General features: G+C 41.0%; 2 long non-coding RNA genes across 2 annotated transcripts; both read right to left on the reverse strand.

Annotated features, from left to right (window-relative positions):
- Positions 1-701: 701 nt before the first annotated feature.
- LOC119307472 lies at positions 702-1,360 on the reverse strand. The gene is made up of 2 exons (XR_005149323.1): positions 1,219-1,360; positions 702-1,059 (listed from the first exon to the last, which is right to left on the reverse strand). It is a non-coding gene; the product is annotated as an uncharacterized LOC119307472 (long non-coding RNA).
- An 8,673-nt stretch (positions 1,361-10,033) lies between these two features.
- LOC119307479 lies at positions 10,034-10,814 on the reverse strand. Its single transcript, XR_005149334.1, has 2 exons — positions 10,672-10,814; positions 10,034-10,501 (listed from the first exon to the last, which is right to left on the reverse strand). It is a non-coding gene; the product is annotated as an uncharacterized LOC119307479 (long non-coding RNA).
- Positions 10,815-11,458: the final 644 nt, after the last annotated feature.

Genomic DNA, 11,458 nt, shown 5'->3' on the forward strand with positions numbered 1-11,458 from the left:
GGAGTATGTTTTTCTTTTCTTCCTCTACTTAGTTTGCTATATGGAGCAAGTAATGTTTTGCCATAGAGGATCTGCAATATTTATACTCTTTTGTTTTTTTTGCTGGGATGCAAAATATTTATAGATTTGGAAGTTATTATAAAGATTCCTATAAGAGGAGAGGACAAATGTGCTTAATAGTTTCTTTTTCCAAAAAGAAGGTAAAAAATAATAACATGATAAACATGCAATATGTTGCGACGTCAGAATACGAAGGAGACAAATCTCCTTGACCCTTTCTTTCTGCAAGCTGTTGCACCCAAACTCGGAGTCAGCGCTAGAGCTGCATCAGTCCGGGTCTATGGACCAATCGAAGCCCGATACGTGACCAAAAAAAAATGTTGCAATCCGTTCTCAGGTTAGCCCGGCACGAAATGGGAGTCAGCCCAGCTAGCCTTGCAGCAGAACACCATGGATTTCAAAATGAAACGCAGTTTAAGTGAAACCCCATGATGTACGAGTAGGTTATAGTCCAACTCAAATGAGGACAGTATTGTGATTCTGACAGCTAGGAACCCAAGCGCCATGAAAGAATGACACCACAATTGTAACACGGAATCGTTCAGATGAGTGCTAACAAGGGACCGGCATGGCCGATTGTTTAGACCACCTGAGACGATTAGCACATCATATACTTTTACGATTAGAAATCAATGGACATCTTTTGCCAGGATATAATACTGCACTTGTTTATAAAATTCGCATCATCATAACATCATCGAACAATGAGGTTGACAACGAGAATAAATTATTCATCCCCTTTATATGCTAAACCAAGAAATCACGAACTATTGTCTCTGTTTTCTTTGACCATTTGTAATAATGAGGCACTCTTCAGCTCCGCGCTAACAAACTATTTGTCGCAGAAATAGCAGTAGCATTCGCTGCTCCATGCTGGCCCTATACACTTGTGCTCCTTTACGTCGGCGTTAAACATTTTGCCTCCAATCAAGCATGTTGCCTTGCACAGGAAGCCTACACAGAGTGGACTCCCAGAGGTATTTCCCCAACACTTTTTTTCTGCAACGAATTAACATGCGTGTTTATATCCATGAAGAACTTACAGTCGAAGAGAAAAAATAATAATAGTCGGAAGAATAGAATTGATGCGGTTTCTTCATGAATTATTTGCCGATTATCATCCGTCTGAACCGAATGAGACAAAAGAAGAGCACAAACCTGCAGAACCATGATTCGCGAATAACACAAGGATCAGCACAAAGCAGATGGTAGCATTTCTCGCACCCATAATCGATGGTGTTGGGCGAAGTATCAAGTATACTCTCTCTTTTCTGTTCTTTCTCTAGTTAGTTTTGATATGGAGCAAGTACTGTTATGCCAGAGAGATTATGCAATATTTATAGACTTGGAAGAAAAAGATTTGTATAGGAGAGGACAAACATGTTTAATAACTTCCTTTTTTGAAAAGGAGGTAAAATATGTTTAATACTCCCTCCTCCCAAAATTATTGTTTTAGATTTGTCTAAATACGGATGTATCAAGTCACGTTTTAGTATTAGATACATCCGTATCTAAGCAAATCTAAGACAAGAATTTTGGGACGGAGGAAGTAACTTCTTTTTTTGAAAGTCTCAAAATTCTTGTCTTAAATTTGTCTAAATACGGATGTATCAAGTCACGTTTTAGTATTAGATACATCTGTATCTAGGCAAATCTAAGACAAGAATTTTGGGACGGATGGAGTATCTTTTTTTTTTTGACAAGGAGATAAACATATGTTTAATAACTTCTATTTTTGAAAAGGAGGTAAAAATATGTTTAATAACTTCTTTTGTTGAAAATGAGGTAAAATATATATGTCCAACAACTTGATAGATATGCAATATGTTGGTCTGTAAGAATACCAAGGAGAAAAAAAATTCTCCTAGACCCTTTCTTTCTCTTAAAAACTTCCGTAAACTTTTAGAGGAAGTTTCTTCAGAGCTACTTTTGTCAGATCCTGCAAACTTCTTCCTCTAAATCTGTTTATTTTATTTCATTTTATTTTCCACTAAATAAAACTAGATAATGGCCTAGGGCCTGCCAGTCAGTGACATGGGTGTCAGCCTTCGGCGAGGGAGTGCAGTGGCCGTCGGTGAGAGGCGGTGTGGTGACCGGGAGCTGCGCATGGGCGGGGCGTGTAGTGGCGTAGCGGCTGCATTCTCGCGGGACGGCGGCGTGTTGGCGGGTTGGCGGTGCGTCGGAAAGTTGCAAGCAGTTTCTAGCCCACCAAAAGCTTACCAGAGGAAAGTTTGGGCCAAGTTTACACGATCCTCTAAATTTATTCCACATTTCTGGGATCTGTTGGAAGCTTGTAGATGCTCTAAAGCTGGGGGGGGAGGGGGGGCTCCTATTCTACGATGTATGCGGGGAGTAGCAACGAGACGCACACTCACTTGTCCGTTTGTTTCACTTTGTTTCACTTTGTTATTTGTTTTACTTTTCCGTTTTTTCTTCTTTATGAAAGTTTGGATTTTTTAAAAAGTCCTGAATTTGAACTCAAATAATTTTCATGATTTTTTTAAATTTGAAGAACATTTTTGAATATCACGAATATGTTTTTTAACTCATGAACATTTTTAATATGATAAATAATTTTAAAATTGATGAATTTTATTTGAATTTTATGAACAGTTTTTTAATTAAAATTGATGAAGATTTTTTGAATTTGATGGATACTTTTTAAATTTGGTGAACGAAATATATTCGTGATTTCAAAAAAAATCATAGATTTTAAAAAAGTATTCACGAAAAGAGAAGAAAATAAAAAGGAAAAAATAAAACAAAACAGAAAATAAAAACGAACATGAAAAAATGTATAAAAAGAAAATCTATTAAACGCACCTGAGAAGACCTGGAATCTTACTGGCTAGCGGCACATAGGTTGCTGTACTAGCTAGCGCATGTATGATCCTCACTTCTGCATCTTAAATTTGAAGATGGTTTCTCCTATGCTCAACATAATTTTTATAACCCCGTAAAAAACATATTTTTAATAAACGCGTGTCATCAAATGTTTGTGGACACATCCATACATATCCATGCAAAAAAAAAATCCATACATATCCATGGAGAGCCGTGCAGGCACCGATCATCCAATCATATTTTCCAAATGTCAGTCTAATGGAGAAAAGAGAGAAGGGAGCGGGATGAAAAAATGTATTTGTGATGTGGTCCAAGGCTGAGTTGGCGCGTCCGCGGCGTGTTTGGACTCCCCCAATCACTCCTAGGTTTGGTCTTTTTTTTTCGAACATCTCCTAGGTTTGGTCCTGATTTGTGGGATTTGGGATGTGAGGACTGCCTGACCCACTGTCCACGGATATTTGGCGACTCTCTTTTGTATGTGAGAAAAACTTTCGATTTATTCATCTTCAATCATGAAGTACAATGAGCACTAGAAATTATAAAAATTACATCCAGTTTTGTAAACCACCTAGCGACGACTACAAACACTGAGGTGAGTCGAAGGCACGCCGCAGTCATCGCTCCTCCCTCACTGAAGCGGGGCAAAACTTGTTGTAGTAGGCAGTTGGAAAGTCGTCGTGCTAAGACCCATAGGACCAACGCACCAGAACGGCAACCACTGCCGATGAAGAGTGGCGTAGATCAGAAGGATCCAACCTGAAGACACGCGAATATAGATGAACGACGACCAGATCCGAGCAAATCCACCAAAGACAGATCCGCCGGAGACACACCTCCACACGCCCACCGACGATACTAGGCGCACCACCGGAATGGGGACTAGGCGGGGAGACCTTTATTCCATCTTCAAGGAGCCGCCGCTGTCTCGCCTTCCTGAGCAGAACACAAACCCTAACAAAACTCGAAGAAACATCTAAAAACGGTGTCCTCCCACCCGCAAGGATAGGGATCCATCTCACCCGCATGGCCCTAAGGCCACCGGAGACAAGGCGGATCAACGCTGGCGGGAGTCGGAGGAACCCTCGAATTTTTTTTGGAAGGCGACGGCTACAACATGAGGATATTTGGTGACTCTCGTTGGATGGTAAAAAGTGTTCGGACCATCCAGTCCAGATATTTATGGGCGATTTGGTGATCTATATGGAGTTGCCCTAGGTTCCCAAGATTTGAAGTCTCCTGGTGTGTAAGGAGCTACGGGCCTCGTCTGTAAGGGGGTGTGTCGCCGGGTCGGTCATTTTTTTGGGGTTTTGGCCAATTATTGTCTGATTTTTGTTTTTTCTTTATTTTATGTGTTTTCATTGGTTTTAACTTTTTGTTGTGTTTTTCTATTTTCACTTTTCACATTTAATTCATGAGAAGTTTCTCAATTTCATGAATAATTTTGAAGTCCTTGAACATTTAAAATTTGCAAACAATGTTTAAAATCAATGAATATTTTCAAAATTCATTAACATTTTTTTTCAGAATTCATGTATTTTCAATATGTTACATTTTTAAAATCCAAGCTTTGTTAAAATACATGAGCTTCTTTACATAAAGGAAATATGGTAGCAGATTTCATTTGAGCTAGCAATGGAGCGAGTCGGAAAAAAAACTAAGCAAGCGAGCTGAGCAGGTAGCTGAGCTGAGCGAGCGAGATCTTCATGGGCCGACCCATGTAGGCGTTATAGCAGCAATTCCATTGTTTCAAGGTGGAACAAGAGCTCTCAAAGGGCTCACACAAACACCACCAATATTTTTTTTGAAAGATCCAGCAAGTGCTATCTTCAATTAGATTTAGCAGAAAGCAGTGGAAGAACAACAAGGGGAGGATCTGAAGATCAAAGAAAAAAAGTCAATCCTATTGGCTGCAGAACAATACTACACACACGACAGATAGTCATCCACCCACAACAAGACAACGCAGCTCCGACTCTGGTGAAGAACTACGGAGAACTAGACAAGGCTCGCATCATGGAAGATCACCGAACGAACTAGCTATTGCCCGTCATCGTATGCCACCGGGCCCACACTGCAGCTTCGACTTTCCACGGACACGCTGGAGAAGAGCCGACTACCACGACTAATGTCACGCCTCTGACAATGCTCACCATCATCATCATTGCCACATAAGCCTAACCGCCCTCATTGCCACACGATCAAGCAGAACGAACGACTTCCCCCACCTATCACTGGTCCCTCTGGCAGTAAGAAGCTCCTGAAATGATGCCTCAAGAGGTATGACACACGTCGCCATCATCGTTTGATCCTAGGGGATCAAGGGTTTCCCCCGAGCTTCCTTGCGTAGTGGAGCTCACACGCCACCTCAATGAGGCCTTCAATAAGGAAGCGAATGCCCACGAGCATCACCCCATTGGCCACGGCCACTGCCGGAAACAAGGCCTTAGCCCAGCACTACGCAACTGCCTCCCACCCAATCAAATACCGGTTAGACCTTCGTCACCATCCCCGCCCGACAGCGTGGGTGGTGCTCGAGGGGGTCTGATTTTCAAGAATGAAATATCAAGGATAAGAATGAAAACCCAAACACCACCAGGTAACACCAAGACCGAAACGTGCGTATAAGGACACCACAACCACACACCTAATGACTCCACTCTTCTTTCCGAAAAATACCATCTCCAACAACAACCTAATATGATATAACGAATGAGAAAAAAAAATACCGCCAAACATAATTAAAAATAACATGGAATTGTCTCAGATCAATGCTAACAATAGATCGGCATGGCCAATTGTTTAGACCTCCACTAAGACAACGCAGCACCGACTCTCAGATCAATGCTAACAATGGATTAGCATATCATATACATTCACGATTACAAATCAATGGACATTTTTTGTCGGGATAACAATGCACTTGTTTACAAAATTCATATCATCACAACATCGACGAGAATAAATTATTCAGGCACTTTATATGCTAAACCAAGAAATTACAAACTAGTGCCCATGTTTCTTTGACCATTTGTGCTAACAAACTATTTGTCGCAGAGATAGCAGTAGCATTGGCTATTGAATGATGACCCTATGCACTTGTGTTCCTTGACGACAGCATTAAACATTTTGCCCGCAATCGAGCATGTCGCCTGGCATAGAAAGCCTACACAGAGTGGACTGCCAGAGGTATTTTCCCAGCATTTTTGTTCTGCAACGAATTAACACACATGTTCATATCCATGAAGAACTTATAACCGAAGAAAAACCAATAGAATTGCTGCAGATTCTCCATGAATTATTTGCCGATTATCATCGGTCTGAACAGAACGAGACGAAGAGAAGAGCACAAACCTGCAGAAGCATGATTCGCTAATAACACAAGGATCAGCACAAAGCAGATGGTAGCAATCCTCGCACCCATAATCGAAGGCGTTGGCCCTTGGCCGTAGTATCAAGTATACTCTCTTTTTTCTGTTCTTTCTCTAGTTAGTTTTGATATGGAGCAAGTACTGTTATGCCAGAGAGAACATGCAATATTTATAGATTTGGAAGTTAAAGATTTCTAGCCTCATTTGGTAACAGGGGATCCTCCCAGGATACCCGTCCTTTCCCTGGGTGAGAAAAATCTGCTTCCAAAATAAAGGTACTCTTCATCAGATGTGTTTTTTCTGAATAATATGTTTCCATCGCATGTGCTTCCATCAGCAAAAAGAAAGTTTCATGGCACGTTTCCTATAAGGGTGTAGACGTAGAACAGGACAGATAAGTTTAATAACTTCTTTTTTTGAAAAGGAGGTAAACATATTTTTAATAACTTCTTTTTTGAAAAGGAGGTAAACATATTTTCAATAACTTCTTTTTTGAAGGACGCCGATAACGTCCACACGTGTGGGCGTTAAGGGGTCTGCCCACACATTTTATGTGGTGTTTAAGAGAATCAGCCAACACACCTACGTGTGGGCAAAACAAGTAATGCCCACGCGTCTCTTTTTTTTCTCGCAGTCCCTCTCACATGCCTTCATGTGGGCAAAATAGATAACGCCCACACGCCCGTACGTCAGGCCTCCTACCTTATGGTCCCGCATGCCCTGCGTGACAGTCACCACGCGTCCCCGTAGTTGCCATGGTCTGGACCCTCTTTCATGTTCATTTAACTGCAGTTGCCATGTCGCCGAACTACAGTTGCCATGTCGGACAACTACAGTTGCCATGATTGCTCAACTGCAGTTGTCATGTATGGTCTGGTCTACTGCAGTTGCCATGATTTCAAAGCTTTAGGAGTTGTCACCTACTAACACTAGGCAGTTGCCATGTAGCACTACAAAAAAGGCATGGCAAAAAAACATGTTCAGGTAAAAGAGAGAGAGCTGCCATGTGCTCACAAGCACGCTAGGGCAATTGCCATGTAAAAGAAAGAGTTGTCATCTGCTTACATGCACACTAGGGCAGTTGCCATGTACTATGCAAAAACACATGGCAACTCGGATAAAAGAGAATTGCCATATGCTTACAAGCAAAGTTAGGGCAGTTGTCATGTACCATGCAGAAACACATGGCAACTGACAACTTTGGATGTGGGCGAGGAGACGGACGTGTGGGCGAAGTGATAAACGCTCACACACCAGTCCCTCTGTGTGCGTGAAAACTAGTGTGTGGACAAATTGCTAAACGCCCACACACCAGCCCCCGGTGTGGTGAAAAAGGACGTGTGTGAGACCGGATGAATGCCCACACACCAGCTCAGTCCTACGTGGCACACAAAAACTGCTAGAACACGCTAAGATTCGTGCAGAATTGGTTGGACGAGGATCCATGCGTGTGGGCAAGTTGCCAGACGTCCACACGTGTGGGCGTTAGTCTTTCCGTTTTTGGAAAGGAGGTAAACATATTTTTATTAACTTCTTATTTTTGAAAACGAGGTACAGATATGTTTAATAACTTCTTTTCTGAAAAGGAAGTAAATATACGTTTAATAACTTCTTTCTTTGAAAATGAGGTAAAAACATGTTTAATAACTTCTTTCTTTGAAAAGGAGGTAATAACATGTTTAATAATTTCTTTCTTTAAAAAGGAGGTAAAAATACACTTAATAACTTGATTAATATATGCAATCTGTTTGTCCGTCAGAATACCAAAAGTGAGGAATTCTCCTCGACTCTTTCAGTTGGAGTTAGCGCGCTAGATCTTTTTGTTTATATACAAACTCGCAAAGCTTTTATTACGTCATCACAATATTTACAAGGACAGAGTAAAGGTTTTCGGGTTGACCTAACCAGACATGGTGGTCAATCCCCAAAGAAAGAACATGCTTTGCGAGGTTGTGAGCCTCTACACTATAGGTCCTAACCTCGGGCTTAAAATCACAAGATGCAAAAGGAGATGAATAATCTATCATTTCATTTACTACCGCTCCATAGCTTGCTGCAGTCCCCACTTTGATCGCGTCGATGATAACATTGCAGTCGGACGCCACCACCATTTGTTGAACATAAAGATCCTCTGCCAATGCCAAAGCCTCACGAGTGGCCAAAGCTTCAAGTGTAGAAGGATCATCAATGAAGGAAAATAGAATCCCAGATGCTCCCAAGCAAGTGCCTTCGTGATCACGGCAGATCGCTCCCAACGATCCAAAACCTCCGCTCCTTGACATCACATCATCCACATTGATCTTGCCATGGTCAAATGGGGGAGGCACCCACTGGTTTTTTCTGATAACTGGTGCTTGGGGCCTCACCATTGCTGGTTTCTGCAATATCTCAATCTCTGTCATGTAAGAAGAAACAAAGTCGTGGGTAGACGCATGATTTTGAAAGATATCTTCATGGATCGCTTTCCTTTTAATTTGGTCCATTAAATTGCCCATAGAGTAGTGATCGTTCTTGTAAAAGATTCATGTGATAATGTGTTAATGGACCAATCGTGGCTAAAACATGCTGCAATCCGGGCTTGAGATGGCACGATACGAAATGGCCCAAAGACCTGATATCAGCCCAGGTAGCGTTCATGTTGGCCATCTAGCTAGTAAATGCACATGAGAAAGGCCTCGAGTCTTACTGGCCCATTTTTGTGCCTCACTTCTACCACTTAAATTTGAGCATAGTTCCTCCTATATTCAACACATTTTTTTATTAAACGCAACACATGTCACAAAATGTCCAAGGACACCGACCATCCAATCATATATTTATTAAATGTTCGCCCTTTGTCTAATGGAGAAAGGAGAAAGAAGAGAGTGAGAGGAAAAAGTGGATTTGTGGTGAGTTTCAAGGATGAGTTAGTGTGTCCGCAACCTTACTGGACTCCCCCAAACAACTCCTAGGTTTGGCTCCGGTTTGTGGGATTTTCAGTGTGCCAACTGCCTGGCCCATTGTCCATAGATATTTGGTGACTTTCTTTGGATGACGAAAGTGTCTGGACCGTCCGGCCCGGACATTTAGAAACGGTTTGGTGATCCGTCTTGGAGTTGCCCTGATCTCCCTAGATTTGAAGCCTCCTGGTGTGTCAAGAGCTATGGGCCCCTCCTATAAGGGTGTGTGTCGCTGGGCTGAACAATTTTTTTGGTTTTGAAAGGTTATTGTCTTGTTTTTGTTCTTTCTTTCTTTTCTGTGTTTTTGTTGTTTTTTTGTTTTTTCATGCTTTTTTCTATTATATTTTAACTTTTCACATTTTAAATAATGAACATTTTTAAGAGTTCTTAACAATTTTTATAATTAATGTGCATTTTCTCCAATTCATTAATAAAGTTCATGAACATTTTAAATTCCTTGAATATTTAAAATTGCTAACAATTTTCAAATTGTCAAACATTGTTTGAAATTTGCGAAAATTCATAATTAGTGTATTTTTAATTCATTTTTTCTTCAAAAAATCCAGGTTTTATTAAAATAAGTGAATTCTTTTGATTTAATGAATTTACTTAAATAAAAAATATGACAGGGGTTAAAACATGGAGTCAGAGCTCTCAACGAGCTCACACAACACCACCGGGTAACACCGAGGTTAAAACGTGTAAGGACACCACAATTACGAATCTAACAACTCCACTCTTCTCTCGGAATAAATTATCATCTCCAACAACAGCCCAACATGATAATGAGGTAAACACCACCGAAACTTAATTAAAATATAACATGGAACCATTTTCGATCAGTGCTAACAAGGGATCGGTATGACCGATTGCTTAGACCTCCTGAGACGATTAGCACATCATATACATTTGCAATTACAAATCAATGGGCATCTTTTGTCGGGATAATAACGCACTTATCTATAAAATTCACATCATCACAACATCGCCGAACAATGAAGTTGACAACGAGAATAAATTATCCATTACCTTTATATTCTAAACCAAGAAATAACAAACTATTCCCCTAGGTTTCCTTGACCATTTCTAATAGTGAAGCAATCTTCGGTTCCACCCTACCAAACTATTTGTCGCACAGATAGCAGTAGCACTGGCTATTGAATGCTGACCCTATACACCTGTGTTCCTTGACGACAGAATTAAACATTTTGCCGGCAATGAAGCATGTCGCCTTGCACAGAAAGCCTATGCAGAGTGGACTGCCGGAGGTACTTTCCCAGCACTTTTCTTCTGCAACAAATTAACACGCATGTTTATATCCATGAAGAACTTATAACCGAAGAGAAACCCCCCCAAAAAAATCATAATTGTTAGAAGATAGAATTGCTGCAGATTCGCCATGAGTTATTTGCCGATTATCATGGGTCTGGACAAATTGAGACAAAGATAAGAGCACAAACCTGCAGAACCAAGACTCGCGAATAACACAAGGATCAGCACAAGGCACACGGTAGCATTTCTCGCGCCCATAATCGATGGTGTTGGGCGAAGTATCAAGTGTACTTTCTTTTCTGTTGTTTCTCTACTGAGTTTGATATGGGGGAAGTGCGGTTGTGCCAGAGACGATATGCAGTATTTATAGACTTGGCAGTCAAAGTTCCTATAAGTGTGCAAACGTAGGAGTAACTTTTTTTGTGGAAAAGGAGGTAAAAATTATTGTTTAATGACTCGATAAGTATGCAAAATCTGTTGGTCCGTCAGAATACCAAGGAGAGAAAATTCTCCTTGACCCTTTCTTTCTCCGAAGCTGTTGCGCCCAACACAGTCCGAGTCAGCGCTAGGCCGGCCCATCTCAACTCCCTTTTTCTGCTGAAAAAGCAAAAAGCAGCGGGAGCAACTAATTAACGAGCGCTTTTTCGGGAGCCTCGCAACGATCAGCGCCACTTGGCACGTTCACAGCCATTCGCCACGTGTCGCCCTCTGGGTACTCCCTTTGGATTTTATTTTTTTATTTTTACGCACGCGTTTTCAGCTTTTTAAAAGTTTTTTTTTGGTTTTTTTTGACGTTTTGGTTTTCTACTGGTCTTCCCTAACTTTTCGACCAAAAATATTTTTTCGAAAAAAATAATTTTTGTGCGCAAAAAAATGCAACTTTTTTTTCGCGGGAGGCACGGGTGTGCCTCTTTCGGAAAAGAAAAAATACGTGTTTTTTGTTTTTTTTTCTTTCGCGAGAGGCACGGTTTTGCT

Source organism: Triticum dicoccoides, chromosome 1B (assembly GCF_002162155.2).
Source record: "Triticum dicoccoides isolate Atlit2015 ecotype Zavitan chromosome 1B, WEW_v2.0, whole genome shotgun sequence".
NCBI lineage: Eukaryota > Viridiplantae > Streptophyta > Magnoliopsida > Poales > Poaceae > Triticum > Triticum dicoccoides.